The sequence below is a fragment of the Tupaia chinensis genome, unplaced genomic scaffold (genome assembly GCF_000334495.1).
Source record: "Tupaia chinensis unplaced genomic scaffold, TupChi_1.0 Scaffold000365_1, whole genome shotgun sequence".
NCBI classification, from domain to species: domain Eukaryota; kingdom Metazoa; phylum Chordata; class Mammalia; order Scandentia; family Tupaiidae; genus Tupaia; species Tupaia belangeri.
Genome location: NW_006159862.1, coordinates 2397175 through 2410475, shown reverse-complemented (window position 1 = coordinate 2410475; position 13301 = coordinate 2397175). Strand labels below are relative to the sequence as shown.

The 13301-nt window shown below is 50.0% G+C and overlaps 1 pseudogene; it reads right to left on the bottom strand.

Moving 5' to 3' along the window:
- Positions 1 to 1244: 1244 nt before the first annotated feature.
- Positions 1245 to 3050, bottom strand: LOC102469588 (rab GDP dissociation inhibitor beta pseudogene; annotated as a pseudogene).
- Between the last annotated feature and the right edge of the window lie 10251 nt (positions 3051 to 13301).

Here is a 13301-nt window from a genome sequence, read left to right as displayed (position 1 = left end):
GGGCGTGGCCCGTCCGGGGAGGGGCGGGGCAGTGGGCGTGGACGGAGGTGGGTGTGGGAAGTGGGCGGGCCTCCGTCTGCTTCGGCCCCGGGATCTGCGAGCTCCGGGCCAGGTGTGAGAGCTGGGCTGGATGTGGGTATGCGAGGGGGGCTGAGTATGAAGTTTGCAATCACACATGCCTGGGTTCAAATCTGAATTGCCCTGTGACTTGGGGGTCATTTTCAGCTCTCTGAGCCTCACTCTCTTCCTGTGAAAAATGGAAGTGATACCAGGATCCGTCTCAGCGCTGTTGTGAGGATTAAGACGCACCTACAGATTCTCAGCCCAGTTCCCGCTTCGTAGTAAATGCTCAGTTATTATCCTCATTCTTAGTCGTTTGTTGCTCTTTGTTATTATCTAAGCAATTAGTGCTTGCGTCCATTGCCTAAATTAGTTTTTAAACCTTTTTTTTTTTTTTTTTTTTTTGGTTTCCAGAGCTTGGCTTTATTTTGCAGTACAGAAATCATTTGGAGCCATTCTGAGAGGCGTCACTGAGAGGCTCTGTCAAATCAGTACTGCATGGCAGCTTGGTCCATGGAAGAAACCATGCCTGGGGTACAAAAGATGCTTCTACAGCTTACCTGCTTCTGACATTGGTGCTTCTCCCCTGTGTCTCATCAGTTTCATCAGTTAGGAACACTACTGGTTCCTCCAAATGAATCCCTAAGCCTGGAGCTTGGTTAGAATTTTATGCCCCCACAAACCAAACTTGTGGCTATGTTATTTGGGCCCTGCTGTAATACTTGACATAACAAAAACATGAAGTTACAGGGAAGCTTAGGGACGCTGTCCCAGATTATATTCAGTTTAGTACCTCACTATCCAAATGGCACCCAATTCCTAGGGACCCAGCTCTTAAGCAGCCGAAGCAAATAATTCCAAAAGCGACACTGATCGAAAGATACGAGTACTGGATCGATTTCTCTGTATCAGTGTCACAGTGTTCTGTGTAAAACTGACCATTCACTAGGAAAAAAAAAAGCCAGTTTGGTTAAATCGAACAGAATGCGGTAACCTGCCCATTCTGAGGAGCCACTCCATGAAAAGTCAATACGAGGTATTAGAAAGATGAAGGTGAGGAATATTTACTGATAACGCGCTCTTCACTCTCCATTTTGATGATAAAAGTAGGCCATACTATTTCATATAGTATGCATTATTTGTCAATTTTTGAACTTGCCCTAGTTACATAATAGCAACTGCTGTTAGTCTTCCCCAGAGATGTCATTTTCCTTGCGTTTCATTTCCTCAAAGTCAAATTCAGGTCCTTTCATCCTCTTATAGATGTCTTCAATGTCATCCCTGGTTGTCTCAAAATGAGTTGTAGCTTCACATGTGTGAGAAATAAAAAATCTGCCTTTCTGTCCCCCAATCTTTGGGTACAAGGGTGTCCCTGATGCTAACAAATTTCTGTTCAGTTGGTTCCAAGAGCATCAAAGTTGATCCGATTCCCTTCTCAGGCTCCTTGGTTCCCACAGTCCTACCGACTATGGCAACGTTCTTCCCTTGTGCTGCCACGTTGAATGCAAAGGAGACCATGCGAATGTAGATAGTCAATTTTCCGCTGACTTGGTTCTGTGGAATGATAATCTGGCAGGAGTTGGCATCATTGGTATTCTTTTTTTTTTTTTTTTTTTTTTTTTTTTGTGCGCGCCAGACAGACAGAGAGAGACAGAGAGACAGAAAGCGAGAAATCACCCCCTGGGGGGATGGCCATTCCTCAATCCCTTCTTCTCCTTTCTCCTCTTGGGATCTTGGGCACACACACACACATGTGCCCGACTTGAGTTTAAGCCACCAGGTTTAGGACTCGAACTGCGGTTGAGTACATGGGAGTCCAGCGACATAGCCATTATACTAACTGCTGGTCCCATCATTGGTATTCTTGAGGGGTAATAGAGGATGCAGGTGACACGGATTACCTGGCCCACTTTTTCTACCCAATCCTTGACATAGCTGGGGTCACAGGTGAGCTGCTTACAGCGAGCAATCTCTCCTTCAGATTTTACACCAATAACTTTTCCATTCTGCACAACGGTTTCTTCAATTGGTTTATTGAGCATGTAAGAACCTCCATAAACAGCACTTAGCCTTGCAAATCCTTGTGGCAGTTCTCCAAGGCCGTAGAGTGGATAAAGGTATGGGCTTTTACCATATCTTGCCAAGGACTCACTGTGAAGTTTGATGCTATTCATGGTTTCACGACATGGTTGATCTAAGTAGTCATCAGTTCCGTAAAGTGCAAGAGTTTGACCAGTAAAAATCTATCACATCGTGGCCCAAATCAAGTTTCTTTCTTTCTTTTTCTTTTTCTTTCTTTTTTTTTTTTTTTGAAGAGGTTTTTGCTATAGAGTACATGTGCTCGCCAAAAAGACAGAGAGAGACAGAGAGACAGGAAGTGCGAAATCACCCCCCAGGGCGGATGGCCACGCTGCAACCCCTTCTCCTCCATTCTCCTCTCCGGATCTTGGGCATGCACGCACATGCCCTGTGTGAGTTTAAGCCACCAGGTCCGGGACTCGAACCGTGGTCGACTACATGGGAGTCCAGCAACATAGCTATTATGCTAACTGCTGGTCCCCCAAATCAAATTTCTTGTACACATCTCACATTGAAGTCTTCTTAGGATCAACGCCCTCAGAAGTTCTAGAATCTTTTTCTTCAACGTTGGCAACATACCCTAGGGATTTCCTGCAGCGACGTTTTTCAAATAGTCCCACTAAGCTAGAGGCTAGGGCTCTGGCTTCAGTGGAAGGAACCTTATCGATTTTCCCTCCCTTATAGACAAAGCTCCCTTCGGTCACTTGGAAATCCAGGTAACGAGTCACCTCTGTATACAGCAGCGTCTTAACCCACTGACCTTTAGCCTAGGAGCTTGGGAATTACGTCCACGCTCCAGTCTCTTCTCCCCGTTGATGCTGGTGGTGCCCCTGGTGTTTTAATCTTTGCTATCAACCTTGCAGCCGTGTTATGCATGCACTTCCTCCTCTGTAACACGGGTTTCGACCCATGCCAAGCCCTTTCCATTCACAGGGTACATTCCGTCAGGCTGGTGCCCAGCACAATCAACATCGTCACACTTCTCATTCATGGTGGGGCAGGGCGTCGAGGGGGGACGCAAGAGAAGAGAAGGCGCAGGGGCTCTGCGGCCACCCTAAGGAGGTGGAGAGGGGCTTGGACCGCGCTTGGCCTGAGGGAAGAGGAAAAACAGAAAGAAGGAAAAGAGAGCTGAGGAGGAGGTGAAGCAGGCCGCCACCTCAGACAGGAAGAGTTCTAAACCTTTTCTAAAATTTGCTATAGAGCGTATGTGCTCACCAGAGAGAGACAGAGAAAGAGAAAGCAGCACAAGGCCGAGATTCAAACTACAAGTGGGCCGTGTGGGAGTCTGGCACCTTAATCACCATGCCACCTGCTGGCCCCGTCCAAATTCTTTAGACCTTAAACATGGTCAGTCTGTGTAACACATAATAAGAACAAACACACAGGTGGCATTTACTAGTGTCAGGCCAAATCCTCTTTTTCCTGTGTGTGTGTCTGTGTGTGTGTGCTGAGGAGGTGTTACGGCTTCTGTTTTATTTTCTAGGCAGAGTCTTAACTATTTTGCCATCCTCCTGCCTCAGCCTCCCAAGTCGCTGGGACTATAGGAGCATTCCTCGCTCTAGGGTGGGCTGGGAATTGAACCTAAGCCTCATGTGGTTCAACGGGCTCGGTCTGCCCAGCAGCCGTGTCCGCTGCTGCTACCTATGACGGGCCCTGGCCAGGGGCTCTTTTAAATTCGTTAGCTTTACCTATGTTAATAATAACATACATAATCCTCTCATGAGTATGAATGAAGTATTATTACTATTATTACCTACATTTTTTGTAAACAATTTGTTATTTTTATTTCTTTGTTGTGATTTTCAAACCATTAGGTGCAGGACTTCAACTGTGAAGCTGGCCATGTGAGAGTGCAGCACCTTAACCACCACACCACCTGCTGGCCCTATTTGTCTGCATTTGCATAGTTGTGAGGACGGAGACACTCCTGTTCAATAACTGTTCCGGGCCAGCCTGTGCTGTGGGAGTTAAGGCGGCTGACTCTACCATGGCTGACTACACGGTTCAAGTCCTAGACCTGGTGGCTTGGAGAGCATGCCAGGGCATGTGTGCCCAACATCCAGCAATAGGGAGAGATGGAGGAGAAGAGACTGCTGTGGACCATCCCTCTCTGCACGCACCCTCTAGCAAGTTAAAAAAAGTATAGTAACTTTCCCAATGACAAAGCGACGCACCGAATTCCAATCCAGAAGGCTTGTCTAACTCCCGCACCGCACAGCCTCTCCACTTGGGCTCTGGATTTTCCACAACAGGGAGGCATGAAGTCGTCCACTCAACGTTGTGTAAGTAGCTAGAGGGAGCTGGCCTTTACAGACCACTCTCTAATTTTAAAGAGAATACAAGCACCTCGGTTTATGGATTATAGGAACCAGCAGATGGCTTCATGGTTACTTTGCTGGGCTCCCACATGGCAACTGCGGTTCGAGTCCCAGACCTGGAAGCTTGAAACTCATGCTGGGCATGTTGTGTGAGCATGCCCAAGATCCTGAGAGGAGAATGGAGGAGAAGGGATTGTTGCAGTGTAGCCATAGCCCCTGGGGTGGGGGGTGATTTCATTTCCCACTTTCTATCTCTTTGTCTTTCCAGCAAGTGCACAACCCCTATAACAAAAACTCTCAAAAAAAATTTATATATATATGGGGGCCAGCAAGTGGCATGGTAGTTGAGGTGCTGGACTCTCATATGGCCGATTGCAGTTTGCGTCTCAGATCTGGTGACTTGCTTTCTCACTTTCCCTCTCCCTCTCTCTGGTTAAAAATAATAATGATGATAAATAAAATTAAATAAACAATTCTTTAACAATTTATGAATTATAAGTTAGTGATATTTCATGCCACAGGAAATATGAGACATGTCCTTTTCCTGACAACTCTACTGGAGCACCCCTTTGCGAAGGGCAGAACCGGGAGCACTCTGACGCACGCACAGCAACCGCGAGCCTCTGGGCAAGGCCTACTCCCCCCCACCCACCCCCCACTGCAGGCTCTCAGACCCGACACCCCTCCCCAAGGCTGGCGTGGGCCCCTCCCCTCACATGTTGCCAGGTGACTGGATATGACCAATCAGAGCAGCATTCCTCAACCGGTCTGGAGCAGGTGCTGGAACTGTGCGAGGGGCGGGTCTCTAACTGCTGCTATTAGGGTGAAAGAGGGGACCCGCCCGAAGAAGATGCTCAGAGAGGACAAAGGGACGCATGTAGACCAGGCCCAGCCGCCTTTGAGCTAATCCGGTCAGTAGGACCTCAGGCTTTTCGGTTATGGAGGCATAAATTCCTCCCCTGAACCCTGCGAATCTTGGTCGAAGAGCGGGTGTTTGTCGCCGGGAGGGTCCTGCCTGTTCTTCCTGCTTACTTCTCCCGTGTCTTCTCACTAGCGTGGTCCTCCAGCCCTGGACTGTGGGGACACACGCTCTTTCTGCCTCCTGTCGGTGCTTCTTCCTACAGTTCCCGCCCCGTTATTAGCTCCTACTTATTAGTATTTTTTTTTTTACATTGACCACAGAAAGAGAGAGAGAGAGAGAGGAAAGTGAGAAAGCAAGCCTCTGGGTCCAGGACTCGAACCTCAGTTGGCCATGTGGGAGTCCAACATCTCAACTATCATGCCACCTGCTGGCTCCAGCTCCTAAATTGTATGTCTCATTTGGAACGTCGCTGTCAAGCCTCTCCAAGTAAAACTATGTCATCGTGTACTTTTCCTTCCCCGAGCTCACAAAGCTGACTGGTGAAGTGTTTATTCCGATCATTGTTTGATGACTCCCTCACCCCAGCCCCTGTGGACTGTAACCCCAGAGGGCAGGCTCTTTGTCTCTCTCTCTCTTTTTTTTTTATAATCAGCATTTTATTTTTTCCCAGAGGAGAGACAGTTCTTCAGTCCTTAAAGACTCGGCTCCTCACATGGGCTTTGGTGGAGGGCGAGGGGCAGCACCTGCAGGTCTAAATCGGGGTGGGGTGTTTGGTCCTTGCGAGCTTCACGAGATCGGTTCCTGACTACCTTGGTATGAATGGTGCAACTCACACAGTAATGCAGCTTCCCGTACAGCTTGGCGAGCGCATAGGCATCGGAGACACTTGCTTCGGAGATGTCCCTGACAGCTGCGGCCTCTACTGTGTTCCGGACGACGAACTTCATAACAGCCTTGTCCTTGGACACGCATCAGGCGCAGTTCGTGCAGCGGACAGGCTGCACATGGCCACGGCCCTTTTTGCACGGCCCTTGTTCCTTCTTTGTGATCTCAGAAGCGAGGCCGCGAGAGAGCTGCCGTTTGTTTTTGTTTTTGTTTTTTAATAATTTGTCTGTCTTCATCACTGCTCCCAAGTGCCCAGCACTGCCTGGCACAGGATGGTTCTTGAGGAATGTCTGTAAAATAGGTGCCTTTTGCTTGGTGGAAAGAAGCGAGAAGAACAGAATGACATGGCATTTGCACGTACCAGGACGATACTGCCATTTCGTTTTTCTTTTCTTTTTCTTTTTCTTTTTTCACTTGCTATAGCGCAAGTGCACTGGCCAGAGACAGAAAGAGAGAGAAGAAAAGTGAGAAATCGCCCCCCAGGTGGCATGGCCACACCACAATCTTTTCTCCTCCATTTGCCTCTCAGGACTTTGGTCACATAGGCACACGTGCCCAAAATGGTTTTCAAGCCACCAGGTCCAGGATTCAAACCACACAGTCAGCCACATGGGACCCAGTTGCCTTTGTCACTATGCCACCAGCTGGCCTTACTGGTGAGAATTTTTAAATCCTCTCTTGGGGCCTGGATAAAAGTTAAGGCTCTGGACTTCCACATGGTCAGCTGTGGTTTGAGTCCAGACCTAGCGGCTTGAAACTCACGCCAGGCGATTGTGCATGCGTGCCCAAAATCCCGAGAGGAGCATGAATGCAGGAGAAGGGATTGTGGCATGGCCATCCCCCCCAGGGGTGGGGATTTCTCACTTTTTCTCGGTTTTTCTCTGTCTCGAAGATGAGCACGCACACCCTATAGCAAAAAATCTCTCTCAAAAAAGAAAAAAAAAAAGTCGTCTCTCATGAGCCGGAGTGAACTGGTTCCAACATGTCACTGGACCCAGCGTTCCACAGTGAGATGGGTTGCTCCTCATCAGTTTCCCTGTCTGCCACTGCTTATCCTAGACAGCTGGATGGCTGTATCCAGGAGTTCTACATCTACAGTCCACCAACCATGGATTGAAAACACTCAGGAGGGTCTAGCAGTTAGCGTAATGGCTATGTCGCTGGACTCCCACGTAATCGACCGCGATTCGAGTCCTGGACCCGGTGCCTTAAACTCACGCTGGGTGCATGTGCGTGCATGCCCAAGATCCTGAGAGGAGAATGGAGGAAAAGGGATTGCAGCGTGGCCATCTCCCCTGGGGGGTGATTTCTCACTTTCTGTCTCTCTGTCTCCCTCTGTCTTCCTGGCAAGCCCACGCACCCTATAGCAAAAACCTCTTGGGGGGAGGGAGAAAACATTCAGGAAAAAAAATTTGTTTAGGGACCAGCAGGTGGCATGGTGGTTAAGGTACTGGACACTCCCACATGACTCAACCATGGTTTGAATCCCAGATCTGGTTTACTTTCTCACTTTCCCTCTCTCTCGCTCTCTGTGTCTCTCTCTGGCCAAATTAAAATGAATGAATGAATAAATAAAATTAAATCATTCTTAAAAAATTTTTGTTTAAACTGAATATGCACAGACTTTTTCCTTGTCATTGTAATATTCTCTAAACAGGGGAGTATGACAACTATTTAAACAGCGTCTACAGTGTGTCGGGTATTAAAAGATGATTTAGGGACCAGCAGGTGGCATAATGGCTATGTCGCTGGACTTCCATGTAGTCGACCAGGGTTCATGTCCCATAGTCGGTGGCTTAAACACACACTGGGTGCGTGTGCATGTGTGCCCAAGATCCCAAGAAGAAAATGGAGAAGGGATTGTGGCATGGCCATTCCCCCCAGGGGGTGATTTCTCGCTTTCTGTCTCTCTGTCTCTCTCTGTCTTTCTGGCAAGCGCACGTGCCTTATGGCAAAAAGCTCTCTAAACAAACAAATAAGTGATAGATGGTTTCAAGTACAGGAGGACCATGCAGGTGACATGCAATACCTTGTCGTCTTACAGAAGGGACTTAGTAGCACCCTGGGATTTGGATCCTGGAACCAATCCAGCCAGACACCGAACCATTTCCTTTGCTGTTACACCAGATACCTCCCTCCATCCCCCTCCCAGTCTGCAAAGTCTGTTGAAATCCCCAGGCAGATGTGTGATCCCCCACTAGCCCTGGGGTTTAGGGCAGAAGAGTGAGCCCTGGTGGAGGTGAGCACCTGACTGCTCCAGAAAACTGGGAGAATATAATGTGGCACTGAGATACCGCATGCGGGAGCATTTCGTTACACAACAGTGGGCAATGAGCAAGAAAGGCGTGAGTGGAGAATTAAAGCCTGCGGGGAGATCTCTCTCATGCATGCTTGGTTAGTTGATTACTAAACTAGATCAACCCCCTGCCCAGCGGAGGCTGGCAGTCAGAATCTTTGCATGTAATGGGAGTGCCCCGTTTTCCTGCTGCACGTCATTAGCCATATCCAGGGGCCAGTCTGCTGCCCGTAGAATGTGGATGAAGACACCCAGGTCTGGGACCAGCAGGAAAGGGTGATTAAGGACCTGCACTCCGACATGGCCAACTGTGGTTTGAGTCCTGCACCTGGAGGCTTGCTTTCTCACTCTCCCTGCACCCCATCTCTCTCTGGTGAGTACGCATGCCCTGTAGCAAGTTTAAACATAATAATAAAGTTTAAAAAAATGAAGATGCTCAAGTCTAAGACATTTCCATTCAACTTTCTCTCTCTCTTTTTAGTTGTTGTGTTCCCCCCCCCCACACACACACACATAGGGCACATGAGCTTGCCAGAGGGAAACAGTGAAAAATCACCTCCTGTCCCACCCCTTGGGGATGGACATGTTGCAATCCCTTCTCTATTCTCCTCTTAGGATTTCCGACATGCACATATACATGCCTGGTGTGAGTTTCAAACTGCTGGGTCCAGGACTCAAACTGCAGTCAACTACATGGGAGTCCAGCACCTTAACCATTATGCCACCTGCTGGTCCCATCATTATTATTTTTAAAATATAACCAGAGAGAGACAAAGCAAGAGAGAAGGAAAGTGAGAAAGCAAGCTGCCAGGTCCAGCACTTAAACTATGGTCAGCCATGTGGGAGTCCAGCACCTTAAGCCCCATGCCACCTGTCAGCCCCTGGACTGTGATTTGTCTTTTTTATTTTTCTTTAGGTTTATGCCATAGGGCACATGCACTCGCTGGAGAGAGACAGAGACAGATAAAGAAAAGGGGAGTGAGAAATCACACCCAGGGAGGATGGCCATGTTGCGATCCTTTCTTCTCTCAGGATTTTGGGCACACGTGCACGTGCACCCAGTGTGATTTTCAAGCCACGGGACCTGGGACTTGAACCGTGTGGTTGGCCATGTGGGAGTCCAGCATCTTAACCACCATGCCATCTGCTAGCCCCATACCAGGAGGCTTCTAACCGATCCACAGTGCTAGGCACATCTCATTACCTGTCTTTACGCCTTTGCCCAGTTATTGCCGCACGTTTAATTCTAGAATTAAGCTTTTTTGGTTACAGTATGCCCTTTGAAACTTGTCCTCCCCGGGACCTCTGAACCAATTTACGTACTCCGAAGAAAGGCTGAAGCGTGCCCTGTCTCCTTGTCCTCACCAACATTAGGCACTGTGCATTTTTTCTGTTTCTCCCCTGAGTGAGAGAGCACCCCCAACAGGGTCGTGACTCTGTGGTCCCCTCCCAGCTTCAGGCAGCCCCCGGCTTGGACACACCTGCCTGTCATGCCAGGGAGGTCTGTGGGTGTGAGCTCAGAACCTTCCCCGGGGAGCCAACCTTACAGCATCAGCTTCTACCACCGTGCCTCTGTGTCCCCCTCACACCAGCCATCTTTTAATCTGGCCAGTGTTTCTTGGACTTAAAGGAGGCGGCTCCGCCCAGGTGACAGAGGGGGAGGCAGAGGGTGGCCTCCTCCTGCTAATGGCACCCAGCTAAGGCCTCGGGCTCTGAACCCTCAGCACCCCAAGGCTTAAGAAATTCTTATCCAGGGACAGCAGATGGCATAGTGGGTACATTGTTGGACTATCACATGGCCGACTGTGGTTCAAATCCCATACCCGGTGACTTGAAATTCATCAGGCACATATGCACGTGTGCCCAAGATCCAGAGGAAGAATGGAAGAGAAGCGGTTGCAGACCAGCCATCACCCTAGATGGTGGCTTCTCACTTCCCTCTCACTGACTCTGTCTCTCTCTCTCTTGCGAACACATGCGCCCTAAGGTAAAAACCTGTCCAAATCAAGCAGGCAGCTCTTAAGATTTTGGGCACACACGCATATATGCCCAGCACGGTTTACTTTTTTCTTTAGTTTTTGAAAAGAATTATTTAATCTTATTTATTTATTTTTATCTGACCAGAGAGGGACAGAGAGAGAAGGAAGGTGAGAAAGCAGGCCGCCAGGTCCAGGACTTGACCACGTGGGAGTCCAGCGCTCCCAACCCTCGTGCCACCTGCTGGTCCCTCAGCATCAAACCATCAGGTCCGGGACTTGAACGTGCAGTCAGCCACGTGGGAGCTAGCACTTGAACCACCACTCCACTTGCAGGCCCCTCTGTGATTTTGAAGCCCTCCCATCTGTGTGTAAAAATGTCAGGGCTGACTTCATCATTTTGAGCCACAGGACCTTAGAGGCCACGCCCCTCCCGTCCCCGTTTCCTCATCTGGGATGTTCTGTGACACCTGTTTCAGGGCACTGTCCAGAGCATGGGGCGGAGCAATGAGGGCATGGTAACCAAAAAGGCCACAGAAGATGGGGGTGTCGGGACCAGCAGTTAGCGGAATGGCTATGTCGCTGGACTCCCATGTGGTCGACTGCAGTTCACGTCCCGGGCCCGGTGGCTTAAACTCACGCCGGGCGCGTGTGCGTGTGTGCCCAAGATCCTGAGAGGAGAATGGAGGAGAAGGGATTGCGGTGTGGCCATCCCCCCTGGGGGGTGATTTCTCGCTTTCTGTCTCCCTGTCTCTCTGGTGAGCACACGCACCCTATAGCAAAAACCTCTCCAAAAAAAATAAAAATAAAAAAGAAGATGGGGGTTGCCATGCCCCGGGTGGCCTCACCTGTGGCGGAGGACAGCCTCCTCCTGCAAACAGCACCCAGTTAAGGCCCAGGGCTTTGAGTTCTCGGCTGGCACCTCGCCCTCTGCAGCTGCTCTCAGCTCTCCTGGCTGGCACTGCTCAGAGTCACAGCGGCCACCTGGTTTGACACCTCCGCAATTGCAGCATGCAGAGCCGGGCTGTTAATCTCATATGGCTGCTGACTCAGCACCATCGGCTCTCTCCCTGCCAAAGGCCGTGCCTTCCCAGCCTCCCCAGCTTCCAGCCTGGGGGCACGACACTCCCCAATCACTGTCTCTCTGCCTCGGTTCCTCTACATGTCTCCCCCAAGCTTGAGGGAGGAGGACCCCGAGCTGGGCTCTCCTGGGCCCACTCTCCCTCTACCCCTCCACCCTACCTTTCAAGCACCCTGCAGGTGACTTCTTCCCCCTCACTAGCCCTGCCTAGGGAAGCTCAGACAGGGGCCCGACGCCTCCGGGGTGTAAGGGTCCCTCCGGGGCTCTCCCCTCTCGTTCATTCATATTTGCTGGAGACAACAGCGAGCAGAAGGGTGTCCCTCCAGGCACGGCCTGTCTCCAGCACGTGTGTGCACATGAACTGTCCGACTCTTGCCGTGGAACCAGTTCTCTCTGCCTTCTTGTTTGGTTTTGTTCTCAGACAAGCTCTACCCATGGGGCAACAGGGCCACCCACCCGTGGCAGCTCACACGTACTTCACACTTGCGGGCTCAGTAAGAAAGAGGTCCTGGGACCAGCAGACGGCCTGATGGTGACGTCGCTGGACTCCCGCGTAGTCAAACACGGTTCGAGTTCCAGACTCGGCAGTTTAAAACTCACACTAGCCGCGTGGGCGGGCATGCGTGCCCAAGATCCCAAGAGGAGGATGGAGGAGAAGGGATTGTGGTGTGGCCATCCCCCCTGGGGGGTGATTTCTCACTTTCTGTCTCTCTGACTCTGTCTTTCCAGTGAGTGCGCGTGCCCTGTAGCAAAACTCTAAAATAAACATTAAAAATAATTAAAAAAAAAAAAAAAAGAAAGAGGTCCTGCCTAAGAGCCTGGCAGTCACACAGTGGTAACACAACTGGACCCACATAGGAAAGATCCAGGGTTCAAGACCTGGACCCTCCTGAGCACGCTGGGAGCACAGTTATGCCCGTGATCTGGGCTGGCTAAGACTAGGGATGGGTCATGGCAGGAGGACCCTGCTGGGGAGACCCTCTCCTTCCCTCTCTCTCTCTGTGTGTCTTTCTCCCACAGAAGGAATACGTAAACTTTTATTTATAAAAATGACAATCATTAAAGAAAATAATCAATCATAAAATCACTTTTTAAAAGGGGCTAGGGTCAGCTGATGGCATGGTGGTTAGAGAACCTGGCTCCCACATGGCCAACTGTGCAGTTCAAGTTCCGGACCTAACAGCTTGAAAAACACACCAGGTGCATGTGCATTCCCCAGATCCCAAAGAGAAATGCAGAGACTGCAGCATGACTGTCCCCATGGGAGGTGCTCTCTCACTCGCCCTCTCTCACCGTCTCTTTCAAGCAAGGACATGTGCCTTTTAGCAAATCAAAAAAATAAATAGGGCCCAGCAGATGCATAGTGGCTATGGTGCTGGACTCCCACATGGCCTACCGCAGTTCAAGTCCTGGACCCGGAGGCCAAACACATGTGCGTGCCCAGGCTCCCAGGAGGAGAATGGAGGAGAGGGGATGGCAGCCTGACCATCCTCCCTGGGGGGTGGTTTCTCACTTTCCCTCTCACTGTGTTTTTCTCTCTCTCTCTCTCTCCACCGAGCACATGCACCCTATGGTAAAAACTTCTGAAAAAAAAACAAACAACCAAGTAAATGAATGAGTTAAAGGGGCGGCTCCATAGCACAGAGATAATGTGCTCCCTGAGAGAGGCCAGATCCCACAAGGCGACTGTGGTTCGGACTCCTGGCCAGGTCAGCCTGAAACACGGCAGGGATGCACGCAAAGA